Raw genomic sequence first — 15,588 nt, 5'->3', positions numbered from 1 at the left:
CCACATGCCGCAGAGCAACTAGGCCCGTGAGCCACAACTACTGAGCCTGCGCGTCTGGAGCCTGTGCTCCGCAACGAGAGAGGCCACGATAGTGAGAGGCCTGCGCACCGCGATGAAGAGGGGCCCCCGCTTGCCGCAACTAGAAAAAGTCCTCGCACAGAAATGAAGACCCAACACAGCCAAAAATAAATATTAAAAAAAAGAGAAAGTACACAGAAGTTGGTGAGGGGATTATGTTCCAAAATCGTATTTCCCCAGAATGGCCACAGCAGTATTTCCCATCCCTTAAACTCTTCAAGGATTTTACTACTCCCCTTGAAGAGCTACAGATAGTCTATTAGCTTGAGGCAATAGTGACTGCCATGATGAATAGACAACAGCAGAAGCAATGCAATGTGACTTATGAGGCTAGGACATACAAAGTTAGAGAGCTCTCTCTCGGAACACTTGCCCTTAGAACCAGCCACAATGCTTTAAAGCAGCTCAGGCCACGTGGAGACATGTAGAGGGGAATCAAGAATTCCAGCCCTCAGCCCTGGTGAAGCTCCTACTGACAGCCAGCCCTAGTTTGCCAACCATGTGAGTGAGACTTCCTGGAAGTGGATCTCCTGGTTGAGGCACCCGCCTGACGCTGCATGGAGCCAGGATGAGCCTCCCATGCTGTGCCCTGCCCGAGCTGCAGAATCAGGAGCAAAGTAAATGATGGTTCTTGTCTTAAGCCACTAAGGTTTGGGGGTGACTTTTTTTGCAGCAGTAACTGGAACAGGGTATAAGAAAATGGTAGAAGGAATCCCAGAATCTGGGTGAAGCACTTACAGTGTCATAGATGCTTTTGGGGTCAGGTTAGGATTCTCTTTACCGTGCTGGTATGCCCATCTCCCAGATCCTGGCAGCGGCAGTGGCTGCCTTCTTTTGGAGAATTGCCTGGGGTCTGAAGGGAGTCACCTTTCCTTTCCCAGAGGTATCCTTTCCTCTGGGAAGACCACAGCCAGCAGCTGACTGACATAGTGGTACTAAAAGGATGGTCCCTTGTCTCAAGGTGGAACCAACTCGGTGGTACCACTGTGCTTCAAGGCTTCCCATGGGATCACACTGAATGTGGTCTCCCCACCCTTGTCTGGGTTTTTTCCCTGCCCTACCTCTCTTCCCCTTGTGAGTACTGCATTAATAAATCACTTGCATAAGAATCATCCTCCAAATCAGGCTGTGCTCCTAGGGAACCTGACTTAGTACAGACAGTTCCAGAGACATTTTCTACAGAGGTATTATTATAGGACTAACATATAATAAAAAGTATAAGTTTTGTATACAATACAATGCAAGATGACGATGATGATCATTACTGTTGCTGTTATAATCTGATAAGATGTTTTAGCAGAAATTTTATCAGTGTGTATTTAAAATACCCTGAAGGGGTATAGGATGAGGACGTCTTGATAGCTGAGAAAAGACAAGGATCTCTGTGTCCTAAGACTGGTCAGTGCAACACTGGGTTTAGAGGCTTCTGGTTCAGCACGACGACTTGTGCACAGCACCCACCCCAAGGCTCACGGACAACGCACACACAATTAATGTGACTTCCAGTTCAGCACCACAACATGCAAAAAGCAGATGCCTCAATTAAAGGGCGACTCTTTCTAGTAAGTCTTGGTTGTAAGGTCTTATGCTATTTTTCACATCTCAAGCCCTTCTCCCTTGACACCATCAGGATATTAGAAAAATCCCAGGGCCTGCCAGGGGATTACTCTGTTTATTAAATTTAGCTTCCCAAACAGAGATGCACTGCACTTTGTATCACCCTGGAGAACTTGAGCATCAAGGCATTCTATTGGCTTGAAACCCAGCAATTTCACAAGACAATAAAACAATGTATGTTCCTTTCATTTTTTTTTTCCTGCATACTTTATTTGCTAAGGGAAGTAAAACATAGTGCAATGATACACCATTATGTGATATGGAACCTCTCTGCTGAAGTTAAACCTCACCATTACAGGGTGAATATCCAAATCTGTGAAGTTAGCACTTTCACTTTGTGCATATGCTAGTAGCTGCGACTTGACGGGTTAGGCACTTCGTTCCACTAGTGTTTTGGTAGCCTTTGCTCTAGTCTGGAAGTTTGCACACGAGGTGAGTGCAGAGCTTAACGCTCAGAGAATCATAGGATGCAGAACTGGAGGAAACCTCAGTGACAGTTCAGCTTAGAGGTTTCCTTTTTAAAGGTTAGGAGACTGATGAGAAACAAAAATGTTTTGCCTACAGTTAGGAGGTTAGTGAGTCAATAAGCCAAGTGTTCTGACTCCAAGTTCCATGGTTTTCCTGAAGGTCACACAGCCTTCTGCCACTCCTATCCTTCATGTGTAAGTAGCTACACCATGAGGGCTGCTCTAATTTATTTATTGTCTGGTAACTATTGCAGTTGGACAAACAAGACCTTGTTCCATGTCGGCTCAAAGTGGTTGGCTGTGTAAGTCCCAGGGGAGGTGAGGAGTCTGAACACCGTAAACATATTTCCCTCAAATACTCTATGTCCTGCCCTCACGGCCACTGCTATTCCATGCCAGACATGAAAGCTATGGAGAATCTGCTGAAGATGATACTCTAAGACATTGTAATAACACCATTCTAGCATGTTGACATAGGAATTCCTCATATTTGGAGAGAAAAATGTTCAAGAATTCAGGGTTTTCAAGAGTCTGCCCATCTTTAAAAAGCTGAGGCACGGACAATGGACTTTGTAGTTCAATAGTCAGTACTCAGGGTGGACCTGTATACTGGTCATAATGAGATCAAGCCTTTGTAGAGTCCCTTAATTTACATAAGGGCTGGGTCATAATAACATAGTGGTTTATCCTATAGGCTTGGAAGTCTGACAGCTGGTGTTTGAATCTGTTCCCTATACTTGTTCTTGGGTAGGTTATTTAAACTCTTTAAGCTTCAGCTTCCTATATGAATATTGAGGATAATTTTAGTAATGCCTATAGCATGTGGTAATTTTGTGGATTAAATAAGACTGTTGATGTAAAGCCCTTTAGTACTGTACCTCACTTTTCAGCAGTACTCCATAGCATACTCACTTTGTGGATAAGAGAAGGTCACGAGGGCTTAGCAGGAGTCGTGAGATGAGTCACGACTAGACCCCAAGGCCCCAGGTGTTCACGCTAATCACCCATCCACGGTGGTACCCTGCCACCTTTCCCGTCCCCAGGACCCTCTTAGCATTTATCAGCCAGACAGCTTGGGGCACTTTGTAGCTCACTGTTAAGACCTCCTCTTCATCAACTAGAGGTTTTCCCTTCCTCCTACACTCTCTTCTCCTTCCTTCTTATGACAGCCCCATCTGTTGCCGAATCCATCACCAGGGTGACAGCGTTCTGATGATGTATTCACATAATACATTATCTAAGTGCCAGTCCTGATGGCTCTGTGATGTATGAAGCTGGCGTTTGTCAATGCCCTGCAGTTCCAACAGAACCATCCATCACAACAGCGTCCTCTTCATGGGGGCACTACACAGAGACACCTTCCTAGGGAGGTGAGGAACAGAGTAACCAGGTGAATGTAACACCAGGGAGGCATCCAGTGAGATGGGCAGAATGCATATACTGATCCTGAATGGGAAAGGAGTGCGTTATGGGCTACCCTTGCTCAGCCTAGCGTTCATTCCAATGCATTCATCCAAATACATCAAGCCAGGTGCTCTTCAGGATGTGGAGGATCAAATGATAATACTGATAACAGTCCATGTTGCTTGAGCTCTTCTTACTCATCAGACACTCTGGTAAATGCTTTATAGATGTTATTGCGTTGCGTGCCCCCCCGTAATCCCACTTACACAATGGCTCCATTTTCAGACGAGAAAATAGAGGCACAGAGACACTAAGCACCTAGACGTGGTGGTTCCGGCATTTGAACCTCAAATACTGACCTCAGAGTCTATTCCCTTACCCATTAAGCCTAACAGGAGGGGCAGGCCCTCACATGAGGTAAGTGCTTGGTACTAGGTGCACAGTATATGTACACTCTGATGCTAACGGCAACCTGCGAAAGTAGGTTTATTAACGCCATTTTGCAGATGAGGACACTCAGAGGGGTCACACTGCTGGGAAATGGTAGAATTTGATCTTGCATTAGTCTGACTTCAAATCCACTCATCTTAGATTGCAAGGCACAGTGGGTGGGCAAGAGTAAGGGGTCTAGACTCAGACCTGGCTTCAAACCCAACTCCACCACTATCCAGCTGTGTGGCAGTGCAAAAAGTAATGAGCTCCTCTGGGATAATAAAATAGATTGAAATGTTAGAGGATTAGCATGGTGCCTGGCACACAGTAAGCACTCAAGTGAAGTTATTATTTTGCTACTACTACTACGATTCCTGCCACCATCACCGCCGTTAATACCACCGTTCCTGCTATTAGTATACAGCACCACTTCCCTGCAGGCTGACTGGTTTGCTGATGGACTGATTGACTCAAACATGACAAATCAAGAGAAAGTGGTACAAGAGAAAAGAAAGGGTCTATGAACAGAAGAGAAAATGAAGGTTGGGTCATAGTTTCTCATCAGAAAAATAAAGCTCTGTTGACTTCTCTCCATCTTGCTTAATGTGAACTGTGGATCTGATGGGACTTTGCAGGCAGATAGATTTACCATTCATCAGGTTCTTTTAGCCCTAGTTGGCCAAAAAGAGCTTTCTCTTTGCCTGGGAGCCAGAATGATCAAATAGCTTTCAAAATAAACAAATCAGAAATCCGACTATCTTTTCCATTGGTAACAAGTCCTGGCAGATAGAATGCTGAGATTTCAACTGCTTTCTTTCCAGGGATACTAGATCACCTACAAGACAGAAGTATGAATCTTTTCTCTTCAGTGATTAGGACCCTGCCAACCTTAGCACATGTCTGCCCGTGTATTATGTGAGGTTACCCATGAGATGTAATTTAAGGTGCTTTCTTATGACCTACTTAAGGAACTGCCCTGGTTTCTAAAATTTCACCACTAAATATGCATCCTTTTGGGTCTTAAAGTTGTGTCATCTTTAAGAACCTTCTTGAAAATGTGTGTAACTCAACAAAGAAATTTTCTAGAAGACGCAGTTCTCAAGCTGCACTCATTTCTCTTAACTCAGTCTATCCTCACAACAACCCCATTTTGCAAATGAGAAAACTGATGAAGTGAAGTGAAGTGGGTTGCACCTAGGTATCAGCCCAGTCCATACTTGAACTTGGGTCTCTGCAGCTACAAAGACTTTTCTATTCTTCTACGTGGATTTGGAGAGAGGAACTCCTGGGAAGGGTGAGGCAGAAAATAAAGACTTATTGAGATTTTGAGATGAGAAAGAGCCTAGGAATAAAAGTCTGATAGATTTGGATTTTAGCCTCAGCCCTTACTCGCCCTATGACCTCAGTAAGGCCATTTAACTCTCAGAACTAAAATTCCTCCCTGTAGAGGGGAGTTTGGGGGAAAATGGATACATGTATAACTGAGTTGCTTTACTGTGCACCTGAAACTCTCACAACATTGTTAACCAGCCATACACCAATATAAAATAAAAAGTTAAAAAAAAATAAAATTGCTCTCTGTAAGATAATGGTGACAATAATAATCAATTCATGGGATGACTGGAGAGATTAAATGGTTTATTACGTGATGGTGTTGATTCCACTCTTAACCCGTAGGAGGCGATCACTAAATATTTCTTTTTCTTTCCTTTTTTTTTTTTTTTTTAGAAAAAACACATGACTTTATTATTCCCAGCACAAAGGGCAGGTCTTCGCAGAATGAGGGGGCAAGTTCTGACGGCCGGCAGGAGGCTCCTACTTGCATGCGATGAGTGGGTTCCGCAGGACCACAATGACCGAGGCCCCACGCAGGCACATCTTTGAGACGTAGTGGTCCTTGTTGACTGGCTTGGACTTCTTCTTGCCCTTACCATTCTTGGGGACTTCGGTCCACAACTCTTTCACATTCTCCAGCACCATGTTGCAGTGCCTGTCGAAGGCCTTCACGTGGCCCAGGAGCTTCTTGTTGCGGCAGTTGAGCATTTGGGTGTTGTTCTTGACCCACTGGGTGAGCACGGAGAGTGGCTGCGTGTTAAACTTCTCCTCCTCCCGCTTCTACGGCTCCGCCGGGGTCACCTCACCCTTGGGCTTGTTGGGGAGGCTCATGCTGGCGGCAGTGGTGGCCGCGCTCTCAAGTCGCTACTGTCTCCTCCGCGTCGCTTCGTCCTCTTTTCACTTTTCACTGTCTGCTTCTCTGAATTCTAAAAGTACAAATTCTGAACTAGATCAATAATGTAGATTAGCCTCATGGCATCCCAGAAAGTGACTCCCAGCACTCAGATACTTTGTCAATGGATGCAATGCATGGCCTCTTTCTACCTAGAGCAAAGACAGAGTTGACACGCTGTTGTTGATTTCACCTTTCGCTAAAGCCAAGGAATCTGCCTGCCTTTGAACTGGTCATGGCTGAGAACCACGCGCCGCCTTTAGAAGAGGTCTGGCCTCCAAGAAAATCTCAGATATCACAGGGCCACAGCTGGAGAGATGCCTCTTACCTGGGCAGGGTGGAATGATTTATACCTGATCTGTCAGAGGTCACCAAGCAGCTCAAAGCTAAACTGAAAGATTAAGAATTGATCCAGATGTAATAACAACACTGACTAGACAGCCAGGCTTCCACTGGCGGCCCTTAAGGCACTAGGCAGGCGGCCTCAGCTCGCAGAGGGTGGGGCATGCTCTGGAGCGGTCCTGGGGTGCACACAGAATCGGAGGCTGAATTATGAATTCTTGTGCGATAAAGTTGTTTCTTTTGAGGCGAAGGAAGCTCTGAAGGGACTTGTAGTTGCTTCATTCATTTGTCCGAGCTTATACTGAGAATCACACACCTCATCTTATACTAGACTCACCGTCCCAGGCAGAATTCTGAATGTGAAGTCTATGGAATCTTGGTGGAGGGTGTTCAGTAACTCCATTTCCGCAAGTCTAATGCAAAGTGGGGCACTCTTATTCACTGGCTCTGCTATCTGGTCACCTCGGTTTCCGAACCAGTTTGGCCTCAATTCCTTAATTTAGAAAATGAAGCTAATAGTAATATCTACCTCTGGACCTGAATAGGTACTTTTCCAAAGAAGATGTACAAATGGCCAAAAAGCATATGAAAAGATGTTCCATGTCACTGGTCATGTAAGGAAATGCAGATTGGGTGGGGAGGGATAAATAAAGAGTATAGGATTAACAGATACACATTACCATATATAAAATAGATAAGCAACAAGGATTTACTGGGTAGCACAGGGAACTACATTCAATATCTTGTAATAAACAATAATGGAAAAGAATCAAAAGAAAGGATATGTGTATATATAAAATCGAATCACTTTGCTGTACACCTGAAACTAACACAATATTGTAAGTCAACTGTACTTCAATTAAAACAAAAAGAAAATGCAAATCAAAACCACAATGAGCTACTACTTCACACTCACTAGGATGGCTATAACAACAATATAAAAACAGAAAATAACAAGTGTTGGTAAGAATATGAAGAAACAACTCTTGGACATTGTTGGTGGGGATGTAAAAATGGTACAGCCACTGTGGGAAACTGTTTGGGGGTTCCTCAAAGAGTTAAACATAGAATTACCCTATGACGCAACAATTTCACTCCTAGGGAAATGAAAACATACGTCCACATAGAAATCTCTAAATGTTTATTTCATTTTATGGTGTATACATAAAATGAAATATTATTCAGCCATAAAAAGAAATGAAATATTGTTACATCCTACAACATGGATGAACCTTGAAAATGTTATGCTAAGTAAAAGAGGCCAGACACAAAAGGTCACAAATTGTACTATTGCTTTTGTACAAAATGTCCAGAATTGTCAAATCCATAGAGACAGAAAGTGTACTCCTGGTTGTCCCTGGGGGGTGAAGGAAGGGGAACGGGAGTGATTATTTAAAGAAGATGGAGTGTTCATCTGGGGTGATGAGATGGAGTTGGTAGCTAGTAGTATCATAGTAATCATTTTGCAATTTACAAATGTATCAAATCAACACATTGTACACCTTCAACTTACACAGTTTTATGTATCAATTATATCTCAGTAAATCTGAAAAAATTAAATTAAATTTAAAAAGTTTTGAAACTAGAGAGAGGTGGTGGTTATACAACATTGTGAATGCATTCAGTGCCACTGAATTGTACACTTTAAAATGGTTAATTGCATGTTATCACAATTAAAAAATAGTAATGCGAACCTTTATAAGTTGTTGAAAAAATTTAATAAACTAATACATGTATCTGCATAAATATTAATATTGTTATTTTAATACATAAATATTGTTTTAATGATTATTATAATAATATTTACTTTTTCTGGAGAAAAGTTTCCAAGTGTCTCATCAGATTCTCAGACAGATCCTCAGCCCCCCAATATTGAAATAGACAAATGAAACACTGGCCTGGGAGTGTGGATTGGTGCAGCCATTCTGAAGAACTGTTTGGGAACACTTGGTCAGCTAACATGGAAACATACATGCCCCACTTCCTGACAAATGCATTTCTGGGTATGTATCTTCAAGAGATTCTCAACTGGGCTCCTAAGGGTTATGTGCAGAGATATTTACTCTGACATTGTGAGATGGGGGTTGGAGGCCAAGTGGACCTGGTCCCTGGGGGATGCACATTGTGCATTTGGTGAATCTTTTTTTTTGGCTGTGTTGGGTCTTCGTTGATGCATGTGGGCTTTTCTCTAGTTGCAGTGAGCGGGGGCTACTCTTTGTTGCGGCGTGCGGGCTTCTCATTGCGGTGGCTTCCCTTGTTGCGGAGCAAGGGCTCTAGGTGTGCAGGCTTCCGTAGTTGTGGCTCGCGGGCTCTAGAGCGCAGGCTCAGTAGTTGTGGTGCACAGGCTTAGTTACTCCCTGGCACTGAATCCGTGTCCCCTGCATTGGCAGGCGGATTCTTAACCACTGCACCACCAGGGAAGTCCTTCTGTGAAGCTTTAGAATGATGATCATGAATTTTGGTACCAGCATAGTGTTCTTAAAAACATAGCTCTGGGACATCTTTCGTAGCAGACTCTACTGATGTAGTTACAATACTCTAGGGGAATGAATGATTTAAGGAAAATCACTAAAACTGCCCCAATAACCTTTTCCAAAGAGGTCACTTAGATGTTGTTTTTGAAGTGTACGTGTACGTGTGTGTGTATGCATATGTATGGGGTTTTTCTGGGGGGGGGGGGGGAGGGTGGAATTCATTAAGAAGTAAAGTTAAAAGGAATTTCAATTTTTTTATGGTCAAACGAAATCAAGATCTTCCCAATTTTACTCAGCATAGTACTTGGTCTTAATAAAGTGTAATTTGTAGAGTACTGAAAAAAACCAAAAACCCAAAACCAAAATCCCCCCAAACTTCCCCCAAAAAACAGTGCTGGATGCAAAGAAGAAAGGCACAGAATGACATCCATAGCCCTTGACCACATATGCAATTGAAATGGTGAGCAAACCCTAAAAATGCAACTGACAGGGCCACAAAAAAAGGACAGGATACAGAGTGAACACAGGCGCATGATCACCAAAGGAGGGGGAGTGACATTGGGACTGGGAATAAAGGGAATAAATGGAGAAAGCAAAAGAGAGATCTGCCCGAGCACAGTGATGGCTTCTTGTCGTGAACTGAGTCAGAATAACTCAAACTTCTGCACCCAAAGTCAAACAACACAGCAAACAGTAAACAAAGACCCATTGGTCTAGGTCGCCAACATATTTAAGGGCAATCACAATCTGGTGGTGGGTCAATCATCAACCCTGGCTGTTAATTACCTTCACCTGGGATTCCCAGACCAATGCCATCAGGCTCTCCAGGAAGTGGGGTTGGGTTCTGCGACCTCTAGAAGCTTCCTAGGTGCTTCTAATGTGCAGATGCAGTGAGGAGCACACGGTTAAGTGTCCAGGGTGAAGGGGAACCCAGGGAGCTGCAAGGATGCTGCAGCAGGATAAGCCATGGGGGAGGAGGATGGAGAGGGAGAGGTGAGGTTGAGAGATGGTCAGGGCCAGATGCTGGGGGGTAAGGCCTCTGGAGTCTTTTCCAGAATTTCATGGGGGAAAAACATTGGGAGAGTTTTAGCTGGGGAGCAACACAACCAGATTTGCACGTTAGAACATTCTGGAGGACTGTCTAGGATGGAAGGGTGGGTAGGAAGGAGGAAGGGACCCCATAATTGTCAAAATGCTCCAGGTAAGATGGTCAGAGTCTGGACTTAAGGCAGGGAGGGTAGGCAGTAAATATAAGGCAAGGAAAAACCGTCCCATTTTATCGATGGGCAAACAAGGGCAGAGGGGATTTAAACAGCTCTCACCCCATAGTCTGAATTGGACTCGATGAAGGTCTCTTCCCCTCGAGTCTGGTGCACTAGTTCCAGTCTGAGTGCGTGCTCAGTGGACAGTTTCACATTTCGGTGCACTTTTCACATCCAGGAAATGACGGGAGTATTACTGCTTGGGCCGCCATAGAGAACATAACCAGGTCCCTGTTACATTCATCGGTAGCCCAGGACTGGGCTGGGGCTGCCACAGCACATAGATTAATGGAGGAAGTAAATAAAGCCATGTGCCTCTCGGGTTACAGACAGCCTTCAGATCCACCCTGTACCTGCTCATGGCTGGGCCAGCATTTATCTCTATCTACATGCAAACCCATTGATCAAGTGGAAAGTTACTAGTGCTGAACGATGGTTGGAAGGAGGATGGCCGTGTTGGACCTGACTGTCAAGGTGATGGGAAAATACTAGCTAACATTTATGGGTTGCTTATAAAGTGCCTGGTACCATTCTTTACATATATTGTCCCATCTAATCATTTCAATAACCCAGTGAGGTGAGCGGGTCCTGTCAAACCCAAGTCAGTGTGATGACCAAAGCAAGGCTCTGGAGCGTTTACTGTTTGCCTAGAGTTGGTGGCAGAACTGGCGCAAGAACTGGGCTTTTCTGGCTCCCAGCCCATTTCCGTCACAGCTCCATAAACCATAGATTAACATGATCAGATATCGCCAGCCATTTAAAAGTGCTATACCCTGCAATGCTTTGTCTCTATTCTAATCCAAGAGGAGAGATAAGCCTCATCTTCAGATTTGCCAGGGTCTGTCACGGATGCTCTGAGTGCTTCTGAGGATTTCTAAGCTGAATCATCAGGTTGGCAAACCTGGGATTGTGCCATTTGGTCCTCTCCAAAATGGGGGCAGACGGGACTGCTTGGGGGACAATTTAAGAGCTTCCAGGAAAAACGAAAAGAACAGTTCCCAGAAGAATGCGGGGGCTTTCGCTGTCACAACGGGGCTGCCCGAAAGACCCCGCATTCCATCGCCATGGAAACGGTGCATTTCTTTTTTTATGGGGCAGGAACATAAAACTCCCAGAATTTGTCATGAAATAAGTTACTACTGTCCCGAGGCTGCCAAAGATGTACACCCTCATTAGGGGAGCGATGTGACAGTTTGGGGATTATAATGAACGGTTTGCAAGCTCAGAGGCTGAGCTAAGTTTACCCTGTTGAGATCATACCCTCTTGGTTTTGGGGACTAAAGGGGGCCCCTTCCTCAGGGTTTCCACAGACCAGAGACCCAGCTTCTGTGCTGCAGCAAGACGGCCAGGTGATGTAATTACGGTGCCCGCACATCTCATTTACATGCAACCGGTGAACAAATTCTGGCGTTTCTGTAAAGACATTCCTACTGAAATGAAGCGTTTTATCACCTTCTTTTCACCTGGAGCCCTTAATTGGGTAGCTCTGCTCTCCTCAGAGTTTTATTTACCTGGTACCATGCAGATGTTAGTTGGCCAGCTTAGAAATAGAAAGGAATTCCAAAGGAGAGGAAGCAGAGAGACCGCACAGGTGCGTTTCCCCCTTCGACCCCGGATGATGCGGTCCTTGACTGTAAGCATCATCGGAAGTCTTTTCTACCATCTTTCAGAATCTATTGTGTTTCTTGTTGATTGACAGCGTCTCTGATAGTGCTCTTGAGAAAGATGAGCTTGTTTTAGATTGTGCAGTGTGGGAGGTGAGGAGGAAGGAGGCGAGACAATAAAACTCAGAGAGCGCCTGGACTGTATTGTCAATACATCCTGGGTAAACTTGAAGGATTTGTCATGGAGGAGGCGATGACCATCAGTGTCCAAAGGTGATGAAGACACAGGGCCAGGGGCACCACGAGAGAAGACTTCTGGAGCCGTAAAGAAATAGTTGCTTTAATAAAAATAATACCTAGACGCTCACAGGATGACAACAGAACATCTCCCTTGGGGGACTTCTCACTAAGCAGGGGGCAGTATAGCAAAATGATTATGAGCTTGGATGCTGGAGTTGAAACACCTGGGTTCAATTTTCTGCCCTGCTCCATCAGTATTTCTGAGTGCCAGGCATCATCCTTGCCTGGATGTTACGATCTCGAGTGAGTTCTTCAACCTCCCTAAGCCTCACTTTCCTAATCTGTAAAATGGGAATAGCAATCATACCTCCCTCACTGGCTTATTGTGATGGTTGAATGAAAGCATGTACGCAAAGTGCTTATTACAATGTCAACAATAAATGTTCAGTTTTGTGCTTACTCCTGCTACTATCAGTGTTGGGTTTGGGAAAGGCAGTAGTGACTCAATTATCCTCTTTTAATAGTGACTCTGCAGTGAAGAAAGGACATTTTTCTTTTATGACTCCTAGTATGCCTGGGGCCAGGTCAGAATGTCCAGTGAAGTCTTACTAAGACTCAGCAATGCCAAGACAGAAATTAATAATAATAATAATAATGACTCCTGCAAATCTGGCTTTCCAGCTATGGTTTAACCTATGGTTGCTTTTTAAAAATCTTAGCTCCTGGATGACCCAGCTCCTAGATGTGAGAGAAATGATGATTATGATGATGATGATGATGATGATGATGGGGATGATGGGATAATGATGGTGTTGATAATGATGGTTTAGTTATTTACTGAGTGCTTACTACACACTTAGTTGACAACTTTGTACTCTATCTCATTTAACTTTCTTGACAGTATCAGTTAAGTGCTATATATTCGTTTCACAGGTGAGGGGACTGAGGCTTAGTTGCAGTTACCCCCCACCACCAAGAGCTCAAATTCTGGTTATCTGGACATCTAGAAGGATAGCAATCCCAGGGGAAGGCTAGAGAATTACCTCCACCACTCTAACTAGGATTTGCCTTCTGAGAGTGGTTTAATTTCTGAAGTGTCACATCCCTTTGTGCAGATCTCGACACAAGGGAGAACCACTTCTGTGTGGGGAGGTCACACTTACACACGAAATATTAGCAAGGGATGCAGCAGACCCCAAAATTCATCCACACGGTAGGAGGAGGTGGCTGTGTCATAGCATCTAATGAAGGTTTGCTCTGAGTAAGAGAGACTCTCCGACCATCTAAAACCAGGTAATGTCTCGCTTTCCTGTGTTTGGGCCTCATGACAGCTTTCTGACCTTAAGTACCCATGATTATAAGCTCATTGAATATCGGGGAAACTCAAAAGTCTTAAGAAGTTAAATGATCTTGGTCATGTCATTGCGCAAGTTGGTGAATCCACGTCAAGTCCCTGTATTTTCAGTCTCCTGCGTCACATGGCCTCTCCTGGGGAGAGTTCTTGTGTAGGAAACCCGGATGGATCTTTTGCTTGGTTGAGGTCACTGGTGTACAAAGAGTTAAAAATGCACCGAATGCAGATTCTGCCACTGCCTCCCTGTAACACTGGGCAGTGCGTTTAACGGCTCTGACCTCAGTTTTGTTATCTGTAAAATGGGGCATAATGTTTATTGTCTCCTGATATACTGTTTTAAGAATGAGAAAGTGATAGTGAGAGCACTTTGGAAGCTGCATCTTTCCGAACAAAGTGTTTCAAATAATTTTAATACAGGATGGGCCCCTGAGCTGGTGAATGGCTATATTCCATACCCCCTCTCCGTGTTTGCATTTCTTCTCTCCATTCTACTCTGGGACCTGGGAGGCTGACCTCTAGGGATTATATGAACTGGCTCTCTTGCTCTCTAGTTTCTAACTGGGTTTGCCTGATGGGAGGAAATGGCAGGAGAGCTGAGGTTTGGAGGAGAGTAAGCTCTGGGTATGTATTCCCCAATTCTCTTCCTGCCGGGACACGTTAGGTTGGACCCGTCCCCCTGCTGAAGGCACAGCTCCTATCAGGCGATCCTTTCATATGCTCCCTCACTTGCAACTGTGGGCTTAAGGTTAGTAACATCTCCTTCTGTAACTATCCCCAAGCTACTGGACTGTGCTTTACTGGTTTCCATAAATCCTGCCCCTTCTTTTGTAACTATCCATTTGTTAAACCTTCCCCAGTTGGAGTACGCAATGTCTGCTAATATTGGCCCTTTGAGATAACTGAAGCAGACTACATACCCCGATTTACAGATGGGACCCCCAAATTACAACTGAAACCCATCCAGGTAAAGAAACTTGCCCAAAGTCACCCCACAAATCAATGGAAGATTTCCAAATACTAACCAGAGTCTTCTGATTCTCAGCCAGGGTTTTTGTCCAGAATATCAAACTTCCTTCCAATAGAAAGTAACCCCACGGGGCTTGGGAAATTTACAAGGAAAAGAACAGAACTAATTGCAAGGCCTGCAGACATCTCTTGGATGAGACATCGAATATAAAAAGAGACCATGGCCAGGCCATATGTAAAAACAGAACTCACCCACAACCTGCAGCAACCAGCCTAGGAAGCCAGTTACTGCAGCAATTGGCCCCAAATGGCCAGTACGTAACCAATAACCGACAGCTTCCCTAATTTTTGTCCCCACTTCCTAATTAGCACAAACTGGAGAGAGCCAAATATTTGCCCCTAAGCGATCACATAGGATGCCCCGCTTCTAGTTAGCCTGCTTCCAGCTTCCCCATGCCAACAGCGTCCATACCCAAAACCTTCTTTTTTTTTTCTTTTTCCCACTGTAAAGCTTTCCCACCCCCTTGCCTGCCTTGGAGCCTCTGCCAAACATAAATGATGGTGGCTGACTCCTTTGCTAGAGCAAGCTCTGGATAAATAGTCTTTGCTTGTTCTCATTTGGATGGTCTTATATTTCTACATTGGGATTCATCCTTTTAAAACCAAACTGACTCCATAACGTACCATCAAACCGACTGACAGACAAGCTTGAAACTCTTAGCAAATTGGTCAACCCACTGAGGGTTACCGGCTGCCATGCTGTGGCCGTCAGCAGTTAGGTTATCCCGTTTGGTAAGTGTTCATTGAGTATAAGTACGCTGCTACCAAGTGGCAGTTAAGAAACAACTGCGCAGTCCAAGGAGGGTGGGAAAGATAACCCAGTTATTGAGCGCTCACTAAGTGAATCACTTTCCCCACATGATCCTTTTGAATTTGCACAACACCACAGTCAATGACAGGCACCATTATTTCTATTTTAGATGAGGAAGCTCAGGCTTAGAGAGTTGATGTGATTCGTTCAAGGTCAAATCACACCAGAGCGTCTGGGCTAAAGTTCAAACCTGCCTTTAATGCCTATGCTGTCTTGTCTTCATTTCTGTCTTGGGTGATTAGGAATAATC

General features: G+C 44.4%; 1 pseudogene across 1 annotated transcript; it reads right to left on the bottom strand.

Moving 5' to 3' along the window:
* Nucleotides 1-442: 442 nt before the first annotated feature.
* On the bottom strand, nucleotides 443-9,612 carry LOC307198797 (small nuclear ribonucleoprotein Sm D2-like; annotated as a pseudogene). Its single transcript has one exon. The product of its transcript is annotated as a small nuclear ribonucleoprotein Sm D2-like (transcript).
* Between the last annotated feature and the right edge of the window lie 5,976 nt (nucleotides 9,613-15,588).

This window comes from Stenella coeruleoalba (assembly GCF_951394435.1).
Source record: "Stenella coeruleoalba genome assembly, chromosome: 15".
Classification (NCBI taxonomy): Eukaryota; Metazoa; Chordata; class Mammalia; order Artiodactyla; family Delphinidae; genus Stenella; species Stenella coeruleoalba.
The sequence above is the reverse complement of the archived record's forward strand: the minus strand, read 5'-3'. Positions and strand labels throughout refer to the sequence as shown.